The 14964-nt window shown below is 38.0% G+C and overlaps 2 protein-coding genes and 2 long non-coding RNA genes across 7 annotated transcripts in view; 1 reads left to right on the forward strand and 3 right to left on the reverse strand.

The window, feature by feature from the left end:
- LOC145439227 (uncharacterized) overlaps positions 1 to 14964 on the reverse strand; it is a 462343-nt gene that overhangs the window by 299545 nt on the left and 147834 nt on the right. The window lies entirely within an intron of this gene.
- The window catches only part of LOC145447787 (uncharacterized), a 277603-nt gene that overhangs the window by 102592 nt on the left and 160047 nt on the right, over positions 1 to 14964 (reverse strand). The window contains exons 5-7 of the long non-coding RNA XR_013917711.1: positions 14424 to 14568; positions 12733 to 12834; positions 10037 to 10199 (exon numbers count right to left, since the gene is read on the reverse strand). This is a non-coding gene — a long non-coding RNA (uncharacterized LOC145447787). The remainder of the gene's footprint in view (positions 1 to 10036; positions 10200 to 12732; positions 12835 to 14423; positions 14569 to 14964) is intronic.
- The window catches only part of LOC145437364 (uncharacterized), a 264350-nt gene that overhangs the window by 69551 nt on the left and 179835 nt on the right, over positions 1 to 14964 (forward strand). The window lies entirely within an intron of this gene.
- On the reverse strand, positions 1546 to 8671 carry LOC145449299 (uncharacterized). Of its 3 annotated transcripts, XR_013918261.1 has the most exons (6): positions 7987 to 8671; positions 7496 to 7611; positions 7236 to 7312; positions 5195 to 5303; positions 4546 to 4630; positions 1546 to 2373 (listed from the first exon to the last, which is right to left on the reverse strand). It is a non-coding gene; the product is annotated as an uncharacterized LOC145449299 (long non-coding RNA). The 3 variants fall into 3 exon arrangements; XR_013918238.1 differs by lacking the exon at positions 7987 to 8671 and having other exon boundaries at positions 7496 to 7963; XR_013918243.1 differs by lacking the exons at positions 1546 to 2373; positions 7987 to 8671 and having other exon boundaries at positions 4029 to 4630; positions 7496 to 7963.

Consider the following 14964-nt stretch of genomic DNA (forward strand, 5'->3'; position numbering starts at 1 on the left):
ACCTCAGAGACCACATCACTACAGAGACTGGCGAAGCCGGGTTGTTTGGGGTTGAAAGCCTTCCCATTATACGTAGAAACCTTATTTTAGAAGTGACAATTCTGCATCCAATATTACTCATCTGGTTTACGATTCAGTAATTTGTATTATCAGTGCTGCCAATTATCGACAATCGACAGTGCATAGCGGCATGCGATCTGGTTGTTAGTTGCAGATCTTTTATGGTCGAAGTTCACGTTACCGATCTCGAACACCCAGCAGTTTGTAAAAGTCTGTTGGTATATATTATTTTAGGAAGTGGGTAGTGTTTTATCCTCATTGGCCGAATGATTAGGATCAAGTGTTGTAAAAAAAATGAGATCTGAAAATGAAACTGAAAGCGAGTAAAGTTTATGTCAAAGTCACAAAATGTCCGCTTTACTTGAAGCTTTACCTGCTTTCCAACGTAAATCAACTATCGGCTTGGGCATATTGATCGTTGCAAAGATCCCAGAACTGTTATTAAAACTCTTCGAAGCTTCTAAAGCGTTCTCATGCTTGGTGAAGTTTATGAATGCGTATCCGAGCGGTCTTCCGACTCCATCTTTGCTGACAGTCTTCAGATCTCGCATCTCTCGAGAATCCGTGATAACTACGCCGCGTCGATGTTTGAATTGGGACAGGAGAAGCTCATGAAAACATTAAAAAATCAGTTTATTGAAGTAGGCCTACTCTTCATAGAGTAAATGCTACAAACAAAATATAGAACAGCGATTCTCTACCTTATCAGCCTGTGTACTGGTAAATTTCCCAAAATTAAGGTCAACACAGAATGTAATGACGACAACAGCATGCAATTGAAAACCAAGAAACTGAATTTCAATTAAATGAGAAATTTGATACTGTCCGTTTGATATCACACCTGTTATACCAGGTCTCATTGAAGATTCTGGAAGAAGGGATAAAACCAACAACTCACTTTTGACCGTTTGGTCTATTTTGAAAGAAATGCGACGAAATGCTTACCAGATGTACAATACTGGTAAACATTGCAAAATGGTATTTACGAATTTCGTCAAATTTTGGAAAGTCTTTATGACTCATGACTGGTCTCACACGAGTTGTAGGCTTGAAAAAGGTTAAGAACCACTGCTCTAGTCATTTTTGTATACTGACTTGACGATAACACTTCATAAAACACACACATATTGCAGCACCAAAGTAGTGTCCAGTAATTCTCAGTTTACCGATAGACTTGTGTCATAGCTATGGATCAAAATTGTTTACATGACCGATCGAATACTCTCTACTGATGCTACTTTTTCCAGGTTTTTATGCATGAACAGTGGTTCTCAACCTTTACTAACCCGGTGAACCGTTACATTTATCTGAAAGCATTTGGAGAGCCCCATATTTCCGTCGAGTCACAAAAAACCTTACACATCTGAATACACCACTTCAGAATACTGGTTCACTATATCAACTGTGCATTACCATCAGTGTTGAAGGTAAAAATCCTTTAAACATGATCATCACAGAAAATATAGTACAGTCAATCATTTCGACTTGTGCTGTCCGAGTCGGGTGTGTGTTTTGACTTCCGGTGAACCCTGAGACTGGCTCAAAATGACTTGGACAGCTAGATAATTTCGGTTGTCTGATTACACTAATTAGAGGAAAATGTCGGTAATCTAATTCTAACATAATTCGTGAAATGTTTCTTTGCTCTAATTCTAATTCTAATTTCTGGTCTTTCCGAAAATGCTACAGGAGAACTGTACCGCGCGAAACGAATCAAGCATAGTGTGCAGACATCTGTCAGTCTCATGCTGATGAGACTGAGGTCTGATCTGATATGAACTGGACTTCATTCCATGTCCGAGTTTTTGCGGAAGGAGTAATTATAATACAATCTAATTTGGAACAACTGTGTAACTGTGTGACTTTAGTTCTAGTGTAATTTGGAAAAATACTGTCTAGTTATAATTCGGATTCTAGTCTAAATTGGAAAAATAACTGTGCAGCTATAACTCTAATTTCAACATAGTTTGTAAAAAAAACTGTACAGCTACCTTTCTAATTCCAAATTTAATATCTAAAAGCTGAAAATAATCTAGTTGTCCAAGTCTGGCTCATAGAACCCCTGGTGTTATCGTGTGCAGACCGGTTAGGAACCACTGCTCTAAGTTAAATACAAAGCATGCTCATAGTTGTGATTCTGACATACCTTCAACTTTTTACCGTCCACACTCCTAGGAAGATTGTCAAAACAAAGTGAAGTTGTAAAGAAAAAAAACATTAGAAGTGTGTCTGTCTGTTTGGTCCGTTTTGCATTGTTGATCTTTTCACGTTTCTTCCATTCTATTGCGTTAAGACCGTCCGAGGCTTGTGTTCCTACACAGAAAACTACTGGTGGTTGCTGTACTCAAGATTGCAATTTACTACAATTGCTAATCGGAGGTGGCTATTTTCGAAGTATATTCTCGATTATAGCAAAATGATTCATGACACTATCACACAATACAAAGGTAGAATCTTGGAAAAGCATTTTCAATTACCGCGACACAGGGGGCTGTAATTCACTAAAATAAGTGTTGTAACTAATTAAAAAATACTTTCTACTATTCAAATCCAAATGCAAAAGTAATTTCCGCAGTTTGATCGGACGTAGAAATGGAAGTAGTCATAACATAACCAATTTAATAATTAGTTCAAGTATGCAAAAACCACAGCACACCAGAACTTCAAGTTGAAACAGAGAAAATGAACTTTCAAAGTAGGTAGATAATAGCGGCAAAAATTAGCCAAAAATGTTGAGAACCACTGGACGATGTCCAGTATGGTGGTTGTAAAATAACTTATTTTCCGGGGATTCACTGATTAAATTGTTAGGTTGCGTAAAAAAATGCTTCGCGTCAAATTTGGCTTGATTGCAACCAATGAAAGCTGATGCAGAGTCAATTCAAATTTTTTAATTTATGAAGAAAACTTGAAAATAAAGTTTGAAATTTTACTCTCAACCCTATAAAATTGTTAAGTTGCCTAAATGAACGACGTGTTACAATTTTTGCTCGATTCCAACGGGTAAAAGCGAAGTTATTACAGTTGAAATTTTAAATTTGCAAACATACCATTGACGGCGGGAAAACCCTGAATTACGAATGAAAAAGTCAAATAACTTTGTTTCTACGTCTTGGACTTGCGTCAAATTTGTTTTTCATCGTTTTCTTAGACAACTCAACAATTTCATGAGGTTTACAGTGAAATTTGAAAAAAACATTGATTCATACCTTTATTAAATTTCAATTGTCTCTGCGTCGGCCTCTACTGGTAAGAATTCAGCAAAATTTGGAGTCCAGCGTTTTTTTTTAGACAAATGAACAATTTAATTAGAGGATGCCCGGGATCCTAGAAAAAAGTTATTTTTGAACAACCCTAATGTTTAGGCATACGGGAACTATACCGCTTGGATGTTATGATGATTCATATGATACAAATGTATCGGAACGTTTCTTTGATAAAATGTGTTATTCCAAAGTATATTATACCGTACCATGCCCCAAAGACCGCATTGCAGGACTGCCAAATATACTACGATTTTAAATCTCATATTCAGAAACGGAACAAGTTGTACGCCAGCTCATTAGTTACTGAATGGATTTAGAAATTCGGAAGGAATTTTCCACATTGTGTCATGACAGAGTTGATGACCTACTTTCGATTTGGCATGCATCACAATTGACAATACTGCAATTGCTGTACCATTGTGTTTAAAAGTAGCCTACCGTACAACTGGTTCAAGGCTATGTACATGCAAACCTTAAAGCTGTGACCAAGTTACAAGGTTCCGAGTCACAAGTCCAATAAACTGTTAGGCTATAACCTCGACTCAAGTCAAGTCAAATCATTTCCAATTCACCGCCGAATCAAGACCAACTACACGTCAGGGAGCAATGCGCCGAGTCTGAGTCATTGCGTTGAAACTCGAGTCCGAGTCCAAGCGATCGTGTTTATTATGCAGTAAGAGTTAAATCAAGTTCAAGTCTTGGGTGATATCTTGGGTCGACTCATGCGCAACGACTCTAGTACAAGTCGCGTCAATACAGAAATTGTCTCGAGTCGAAGTAAGTCATTTTGCGTTTTTAAGAAAGTAACTTGAGTCAAGTTAAGTTGATTGAAAAATTGTGACTCGAGTCATTGCAACCCTGCCAAAACCTAAGAAGATTTGTTAAAAATTGTTATTTTTTTACTGTCCTATTTGGAGACAGCTGAGAGTATGAACAAGTTCAGCCCACAACAAGGTTGCAATAATTTGAAAATAAATCAAAGAATAAAGTGATTTTAACTGGACTGAATGCCTTACGGTCACTTCAATAGAATCAAAATGACACTAGCAACTTTCTGATTACATTGAACTTTCAGATATCCATTTTTAAGTTCCACACGATTGCCTTGAATACATGTTGGTATGATTTCTATTTTTGATGACTGGTCTGGAGTGCCAGCACCACAACGCTGACAAGATTGAACTGAATATTGGCTACCAAGTATCTTGCCTTGCCATACCTTCCTTGCCGAGGTTCAAATTCCTTTTGTCATTCATTTCATTCTTTTGCTTCTTCTGTTCACTGATCATTCCGTTCGGTAAGCCCTGAAATGGCAGTCAACCGCATGGTTAAAGCCAGACTTGTACAAATTCCCAGTCTAGTTAGGTATTTAGTAGTTCTAAATGAGGATTTTGAAAAGTGAGTAATTCTGGTTCTAGTTGTGGATTTTATAGAGTGAGTTCAAGTTGTGCATCTTAAAAATAATTCAGTCGTAAAACAACCAGAAAGCAGGTGTTATCCTTTGGTGTTTTGTTGTTATATGTTATTGCAGCCCTCGCTAGGTCAGAGTCATAGCTTCTGACAGTGGCGTATAACCAGGGGTGGGTTTTGTGGGTACAACCGCCTCTCATTTCAAGCTCGAAACACCTGCCTTTAGAAATGCCGGCTCTATCTCCAATATTTATCAGCTCATTTGCAATTCAGTAGTTTGATTTATTTATAGTTATTAGCTGTTTCAATTAGGATTGTTAAGGTTGCTGTTTATGGATTAGTTGAAGATGTGAGTTTTGCAACGTCAATACAAATTTTGTAAATCCAATAGTTTGTACTTAATCCAGATGCAGCACCGCAATAGTGGATCAAAATTAATCATGGACGCAACTACATACGTTTTCTACACCATTCAGCGCGTTGATACAAATTGTCCCATCTCAAGAGGTTTTGAATTGGATGCAAGCACATCTGTTGGACATTTCCGCTGGCGGATTTGATGGAGATCTGGATACAAGATGACAAAAACGTGACAACAACGCATTCAAACACACCAATACATCCACGAGTTGTACAATGTACATGTACTGATGACTATACAACTGATGGTGAGGGTAATATACAGACACTACAGTAGAAGATCTTGACCTGGGGTCTATATATTCCTTGATGGTGCAGGCCAACACATATTACCGTAGTTGAAGGGTCATGAAAGGCCAATGTTGAAAAAAGAACAATAAGCTATATTGTCCTTTATAACATCTGTTCTCATTGCAGACTGACATATTTATTTTGTTTCATTTTTGACGCTCACAACCGTTCACGAGCAAAAGTGACGAGCATTTATTAATCATCAGGGGCCATCATTAGGAGTGGGAAGAAGAGATGGATCTTCGTTTGTAGTCATCGGGATACCAAATCCCCATGAAGTGTTTTTACCGAAAATTTTCCTAAAAAAATACAAGCTCTCAAATAATGAACAAGGCGGTTATTAGGACCCCAAATTCCCCATTGTATACTAGGAGTTGGTTTACTTACATCAGACGTGGTCATGGTCAGTGACAAAGTATTTCAACTTTTGGTCAGGGTTGTAACCAAGTCACATGGTTCCGAGTCATAAGGCATTCTCACTTTTATAGTTTCGACTCGAGTCAAGTTGATTCATTTTCAATTCACCACCGAGTCAAGTCCAAGTCAGCGAGCAGACGGTCGAGTCCGAGTCATGGTAACAGTTTCCAGTTAAAGTCTAGTTTAATCCACTTTTATGACTGTTTGGGGATATCGAACGGTTCGCATTTATAATATACTATTTTTTCTCACTTTTAACAGTTTCTGGTCGCATTTTCAAGCACCGCTAACAACAGATGAAGTACCATCAGTGTGGTTTGGTTACTTTATTATTTTTCGAAATTCCAATGAAATGTCGGTCTTTGCAGCTCGAGTCTCAAGTCATATGACTTGAACTCGAGTCATTTCCGTATTTTGAGAAAATGACTTGAGTCAAGTCGAGTCATCAAAAAATCGCGACTGAAATCGAGTCATGACTCGATTCATTACAAGCCTGATTTTGGTAATACTAAGTATAGCTAGGTTTAGATACTTGCACTACTGACTGACTTCGTGAAGATTTTAGACTGCTTTCACTTGTACCTCACTTTTCATGTAAAACTAGCGTACGTACTTACTTCTCAAACTTGATGTTTTGTCAAGCGGAAGATAGTTTGGAGATAAGCTTGCATGATTTTGATGAGCTACATTGGCATGACACGTGGGCGAAATACTCCTGCATCACAAACACCAAATGTATTTTTGAAAATTGCACATAAGCCTATTTGTCGTGTCTTTTGTCATGCTACGTTACTCACGGAGATGCACATGCAATTCCGAAATTATCCAACTTTGATTACTTGCTAAAAGCATGTAACACGTCCAACAAATTGACTTTTTTAAACTACTACACATGTACTTTTCGTTGAATTAGGACCAGAAACTGAGGCGAATGGTCTCGATCTACTTAGTAATACTATTGACACAGTTACTGTTCAGAACTACCACATATATATATTACTTCAAATAGTAGTAACGAGTCCTGTAATTGCTTAAAAATGAACAGAAATACTTCTACTTCAATCGTCAGATAGTGTAAAACTAGAGCCCTGTTTGTAATGACTCGACATGAGTCAGACACGAGTCATCATCACAGATTTGGAATATAAATGACTCAATTCAAGTCACTCGGTCTATTGACTCGAATTGAGTGATTTTCAAATTTTAAGATAATGGCCGTGGGTCATTTAAAAAATGGCAAATGGACCGTTTTGTGAATTTATTGAAAAGTTTGAGAACCACTAGGTTACAAGATCATAATTATAATGCGCCTACGATTCCGCTGTCAATGCCAATTGTGTCTTGAAAAGTATGTCGCGGTATTAAACTCACCTCGTATTAAAATTGAAAATGTCGCCGCTTGAAAGTTGTGCAAATTGCCTGAATCTGATCGATAAAAAGACCCTTGTCTGTAATGACAAAGAAAAGATACGTCGATTCAAAATAGACTCAAATTCCAACTCAACAGTTAACCAATGTGTTGAGAATTTTTGTTACATACAGAAGTAATCATATCGGCAGTGATGTCACAGAATGAAAAACTCTCATATCCGAGATCATTGATTTAGGGATAAAACAAAATCTGAACATACCCATATGGTGCCTTTCAGTCTAATAGACATTGATGTTCGTCAGATTACATTTGATCTGTTGAGATTGCCGTACGAATTTCTTTATGATCCAACTGATGAGCATCGGAGGAATAGTCCTTAAAATAATATGTCATATGATGATCTTCCATAGGCAAGGTCTCTATGAGAAGAGGGAAGACATGAAAATTAGACAAGGTCATTTCAATTCCCATACACATGATGTAGGTTAACATGCATAAGGTAAGACATAGTTGTATATTGGAGGATGTGCGATCTGACTTCCTGCTGACCTTGTTAGCGTACATTAGCACAGTGTATTCGAAGATTCAACACACCATGAACAGCATACATACAACACACAATTTAATGACATACAGTAATTTCATATATAGAATGTTACTTAGAAGTATCCACTGAGAGAACAGACTAACGGAATATGTGACTTTTTCATTAAGGAAGACACCGATTCTTCATTTGTAGGACGAGCTTACACTCATTGAGAACCATGAGATGCAGTTCCTCAATTTTTCAAGATTCATTCCAAGTTGAAGTTTTTCTTGACAGTTAAAGAGAGACATCTGAAAATAGTAGGTGCATTAAAGATGAATAGCTCTTTGCTGCTCTTATATAAATGTGCTCCGATTAAGAGGAGAACTGACTGCTTTCACATAGCTATGTAATGCCTTATTAATACCAATTTGAAGTGGAGAAAAGAAATGATTCACATAATTGGAATATTTTGTCAACTTGACTTGAGTCGAGCAATTTTCTTGAAAAATGGAAATGGAAAATGACTCGAGTCAACTTGGGAAACTTTATGTGTGGTGTCAACTTGTAGGCCTACTACAGTCATTGCGCAAGTCTCAATGAAGTCATATGACTCAAACATTATATGCAACTTGATTGAAGTCTCGTGTATCAGGATCAATACTTGACTCTGCGACTCGAGTCAAGTCATGACTCGATTTATTACAAGCCTGAATGTAGCCACGGTATTGTCATAAATGATATTGTTACGAAAATCTTGTCTATCCGCGTTTCTGTTGCTCATTATCAGTTACTCAAAAAGATGATTCTTGCCATTTTAAAAGCTAGTACTGGGAAATTATTACCAAAAGCCTGCGACTCATTCAGTCAATCTATTTGGTAAAACAACTTATACTCAAGTACTCATCAGAACTTCTACTTTTGAATATTACTTCAAGTAGTTGTAACAAGTCTCAAATCACCCATAATTGATGAGAAATTAAGGGTTCGGCTTCAGACTTCCTGCCAAGTGTCGGAGATTTATCTAGGCTCCCCCCTTGTCATATCATCTGTGTAAGCAGTGTCTTATAAAAGCCCAGACGCGGGCCGTGCTACAAGTCGGCAGCTAAAGGATAGAAATGAAGAAAATTGGCCTGGTTTTAATGACCATGGTAGTCAACAAACACCATGAACACCACAAACAACAACAGAATTACTTCTACTTCAACCACAAGATAGGGCAAGGCTAGAGCTAGAGCTAGAAACTGTGTTTACCTGTAGTCATACACATGTTAGGAGTGAAAAGAATGAGTATATCATGGTTTTTACCAGTGCTGCCAACAACCGGTGTTGGGATGACTCGAGTCAATTTTTTCGTATGACTTGACTTGACTCGGCGTGTCAGAAATGTGGTTTGACTCGTGACTCGGAGAAAAGGTTACGAGACAATTTCAAGTCATCAAGTAACGGTGTCGAAAAAATCACTGATCTTGCATATATTCAAATTATTCTCGATACGCTGGTGTGACACTTAAGAGTGGGCAATCACTCAATGATTTAGCATTTTACCGAGCCTCTATTGTTCGATCACAAATAAATCGACTGCAAAAAAGTGATTGTAGCTCGTAAATTAGTATTAAAGTAATCTAATGGCAAAGTATATATCTCTTTTCTATATAATGCTAATTGTGGTCGGTACCCGCCATCACAAAACCTCTGATATGATTTAAATCGAATTTTAATGAATTTAATAAGTTTATACTGCTCGTCAGCCATCGGCGCGGACTTAAATTGTATCTCACGGATGTGTTCGTGGCTAGTTCATTGCATCATATCAATTTGTTCTCCATTTTGGCTGGTAATTATAGACTGAGGCTACACGGTTATTTAATTAGTTTAACAGTTCTACGCCTGGACAATACGAAGCCTTTTAACACGCATATTAAACTATATATTCGTCTCTCGGTTCCAAATAAATGGCAACTTTCTAACAGCTATAAAAATGCAATGATGCAATTATGTACTTCAATAAATCAACTTGACTTGAATTATGACTTCACTGGTGACTTGACTTGACTTGACTCGAGTCACCTCCAAAAATCGAGTGACTTGACTTGACTCGAGTCACCTTTAAAAATAGAATGACTTGACTTGACTCGAGTCCAAATGTGCAATGACTTGAGATGACTTGTGACTCGAAGGTAGTGACTTGATCCCAACACAGCCGACAGCACGCCACTATTCGGATCTGAAATTATTGATTTGTCAAAGAAATGCAATTTATAATTTACTCACATTTAACCTCCGCATGTGTCAGTCGGACATTGATGTTTGTCAGAATCCGACTGATCGGTTGGAGTTATCATGCAAAATTATTTTACGAAAGAAATTCAGATGCACCAGAGGAACAACCTCTCAAATGAGATGTGAAGTATGATGATCTTCTGATTGCAATCCACTGTAATAAAATCAGAACTGGTGGTATAAAGTAGATTCAGTATAGATCGAACCACATAGAGAAAGCACAGCACCCGACACTATATATGTCTATGAAATGAGAAATGATCAAGTTTTCCTCAGCGTTACTCAAGTAGAAGTAGCGTCATTGTCGTCATTCATTTATATTCAAGTACAATCAGGTGTAGCGATTTGCAAGCAACTTTAAAGATAACTGCCAGTTTTGCCTAAAAACTGTTCATGTAAAAGTGTTAGTAGTACAAAATCATAACCACTCGAGTAATTAGTACTAGTATGCAAAACTTATTTGGGATTTTAGCATTATGAAAGAATTAAAAAAAAAAGCAAACCAACTCAGCAGGAGATCGCTTGCTGTTGTGCAGCGCAGTCGCTAATTGGCAACACGCTTCTGGCTAATTATCAGCGCGTAACACTGATAATACAAATTACAGGGATGACGGCTGAATGTGATGCGCGATTAAAGCAAACATGAAGAAAGGTGTGATTTCAAGTTATATTTTGAGGGAGATTTTTTTCAAGGCTTGTTTTTCCCATGCATAACACCGATTTTAGGACAAAAAAAAACGGCAAAATTTTTCGCATTACTGGAACTACTTAACTTTCATAACTGTAACTAGAACTACTCATTTGCAAGACTAGCAACTATAACTCCAGTACTTCTTTTCAAAACTAGTAACTAAAACTAGGCCCTACTTTTTTTTAAAAAAACTAGCCACTGGAACTGGAACTACTTAATTTTCATAACTAGTAACTAGAATTACTCATTTTCAAGACTAGCAACTATAACTCCCGTACTTATTTTAAAAAACTCGAGCCATTGCGCATGGCTCTAACCAAGTCACATGACTCAAGACCGGGACAACCAAGACAGACATTTCATTGTAAGTAGTGTGAATAGTGAAGTCACCACATGATTGGTATGTCGTATGTCCGACATGTTACTTGGAAAATACGGCCAGGAACTGTTGGACTGAGGAAAAGTACGATATTCTATATAACTCAAGCAGAGCTGAAAAAAAGTGGGTTGAATCGGATTGAACTCAAAACTTAACAGTGAACACAATTACTGTGTTTCCACGCAGAGCTGACGAACGACCAAAAAGCCAAGACGCTTGCATTGTGCATGTCGGTCGTGTTTCCATGACCAGGCCTAGCCCAACCATGTCTGGGCCGAGCAAGGCTCAAATGTACGTTTTTATCTTACGGTACTTAGGCTTATTCAGTATTAATTTACCCACATCACAAGATTGCTATAAAATGACACGGTGGAAGGAGCCGATACGACTAGAAGCGACCATTCAATCAAACAACCCACTTTGACCTGGAATATGTAGGTAGGCCTAAATTAAACACATAAAAATGGTACTTGGAATGAGTTTTGGGGGTCACAAGGCCTTGCAGTTCAAGGTCGAAAGCCCGTCTTTTTGAAATGCCGATTCTATCTCCTATATTACTTCGCTCATTTGGAATTCGGTAGTCTGTATTACGGTATTATCAGTTGTCAGTTCGCTGTGTTTGAGTTAGTACGGCATCGGATTTTCAAAAGTCAGTGGTTCTCAAACTGGGCACGTGAAAGCATCAGAATTGGGGGCGCAAAGCTGCGGTCAAATGAAAAATTTTCATGCTCTGTGCGGTTTACTTCCAATTCACAATTATTGCTCCGTGTACACTGTACAGGTGCGAATTGCATATGAGAGAATTCTCACATCAACAGTCATAACATGTCAAATCGTCAAAATTGTAGCGTTAAGTCAAAAAATATCAAAATTGTTTACAAAGTTATAACTTCTTTGCAACCTGCATTTGTGTTTATGTTGCAGATTTTGCAGTGTCGGTGAACTTATCATTGGACATTTTACCATTTGTAGCCTACTTTATAAGCCTAGCATTGTAGACGGAGCATTGTATGCTCATTGTGAATCATAAACATTCCTTAGAAACAAATGGGTGGACATGGTATTATGCTCAACGTACCGCAATATCCCAACTGAAGCAAGACATTGCATGGTTCTTATATCAAGAAGCGTTGTGGTCTACTACTGAACATTTTAATTATTTCTACCATAGTGCGTGATGTAACTACTGCAATTCTTCATAGGGCCAGATTTCGTTGAAGTAAAGTTTTCTCGTGTAAATATTTGTCAGTTATTGCGGTCAAATTTGGTAAAATTAGGATTTCGATTTTTTAGGTCAAAATCTTTCGTTGTTTAGGTCACAAATATAACCCTAGTCAAAACCATACATGTCATAAAACTCTTTTCGTTGGGACTGCCAGCATTCTGATTGCATTTGTAGTATGACGACAAGGGAAGCGCGAAATCTTTCCCTATCAAAATGGGGCGTGTCACAAAAACTTTGAGAACCGCTGTTCTAGATCTGATTGAAGTTGCAAGTTTTGCGAAGTCAGTACAGATTCTGGAAATCCAGTAGTTTGTTAAAGTCTGGTTACAGCATTGGAAAAGTGGTTTAAAAGTATAACACACATGAACGAGCCTTCCAACGTTTTTCCTTACCATTCAGAGACTCGATACAATTTGCCACCTTGTCCGAGGCGAGATCTTGAATTGGGCGAGACCATGTCCCTTGGACATACCGATGGTGGAATCGAAAGCGATCTGAATACAAGATGTGAAAAATGTGACAGCGACGTATTGTGATGAATATGTGCAGGGAAATATTGTACATGCATCTGAAATCTGATGACCATATGTACAGCACACTTGATAAGGAAGCAGCAAGTTTCTGATCAAATTCAAGTTTTTGATATTGGCTTTCGACTTCCACACACTTGCCACAAACAAATATGGCGTTCATTTTGATGTTAGGGTGACATTATAGAGAAGTGGTCGGCAACCCCTGGCTCTGGGGTCAGGATCCCAAGCAGGGTCACCTGAACTTTTCCTGGCGTCGCCATGACTCGACATATATATCACTGTTTCAATTTAATAGTGAAAATCGCCTAATAGTTTAATGTTCTTGTTCTATGTTCGGATTAGTTACAGTAAGTAGGCGTGCGGTACTGGAATTCAACGGACAATGTTCAGCCAGTGGATTCGTGTCTGAAGCTATCTTCAAATTACCTTCACTTTACCATATTTGTAAGTTGGCAGACTGCTACTGAGATGCCAACCATTGAATATTGAGGCAAAGCTATCCATTGCGGCAAGCTGCAAGCTGTGATATGCATGCAAGCGTGTTACAGCGCACATTGTCAGTTGTCACAGTAGTAAAATAATATAATGACAAGGTATCTATCTTTGTTCTATAGATTGGTCATTGGTGCTAGTTGATCACCTTCAACTAATTTCTGATATTCTAAATCGAATTCGAAGATAGTTTGCAAGTTTATATTACTAGACAAGCATTAGCGTAGGCTTCATTTGTATCCCATGGATATGTAGTTAGCTAATGTATCATATCAATTTGTTTGCGAGATCTAAGGTTTTGTGTTCTATTCTCTATTTTGGCGGAAATAGTAAAGACTGCTGACTACTTCGAAAAGACAACTTCACTTGAATTGTGACTTGGCTTGTGACTTGACGCGACGCGACTCGAGTCACCTCCATAAATAGAGTGACTTGACTTGACTCGAGTCAATTTCAGAAATCGATTGACTTGACTCGAGTCAAAATGTGCAATGAATCGAGCTGACTTGTGACTTGAAACTAGCGACTTTATCCCAACACTTCTGGCAGAAGAGAGGGACATAGGTCAAGGCATATTTTGCATCATATACCCATGGCTCAGCAACTACATGATACTATAATAGAGTTGTGCGAGACACAGATGAATAGCTTTGCGCAGCATGTAGGCAACTAGAGTGGAACATGACGTTATTGAAAAATTATTCATTTTTCGTTCCTCATGGTAGTTTTCTGAAGAAAATGGCTACAACCTAAAAAAATTTCATAACTTTATGATTAATTTGATACCACATCATTTTTAGAGCGCACTGCCCCATAAAAAACAATCATTTTAGAATACTTTTGTCCATTAACATTTTTTTGTAACTGTAGCTTCAGCAATGCTTGGAATATTTTTTCTGTATCGTGAAACAAAAAGAGGTTGCATGTCAATGCTGGTTATATTTTTGTTTCAATGGGGGTCACCTATTAAGAAGCTGTCGACCAGTGGTCTGGAGTAGGCCAGCCCCAGAATACTGACAATTTTTTTTGCTGAATATTGGACTGCACAATGCACATACCTGTGCATAAGAGACCGTCCCTGCCAAGATGCAAATTCCTCTTGCATTCCATCTTATTCTTTCACTTCTTCTGATAATTTGGCATCCTTTCACGTCTGCTCACGGCTTGATTAACTCGAATCTCATTCCCGTCCAGGTTGTTGCCCTGCAATGGTAGCCACAAAGTCACAAATATGTTTACAGATAGACTTGTACAATGGGGGGAGTTGAAAAAAACGACTTTTTTTGAAATTTGATTTTTCAAATCGTCAGGTACCTTAAAAAAGCGTGGCACACCAAATTTGACTAAAGTCCAACCAGTAGATGCCGAGGTCATTCAAATTGAAATTTTAGTAATTTTATAAATAATAATATTTACGGTGACCAATGTCGACACTCCGACATGACCAAAAATCCTGTTCCAGGTATGCCTGAAGAGGTAGGATGTCTTTTCCACTTGTTTTGATCTTGACAAGGCCCTATGGTGGAGTGTGGATGAAGACATCGCCAGTAAACGAAAAAAAGATGTGGCACGGATTAGCTGGAAATTATTCCACTTCAT

This window comes from Botryllus schlosseri, chromosome 1 (genome assembly GCF_051294905.1).
Source record: "Botryllus schlosseri isolate E-star chromosome 1, Bs_hap1, whole genome shotgun sequence".
Lineage (NCBI taxonomy): Eukaryota > Metazoa > Chordata > Ascidiacea > Stolidobranchia > Styelidae > Botryllus > Botryllus schlosseri.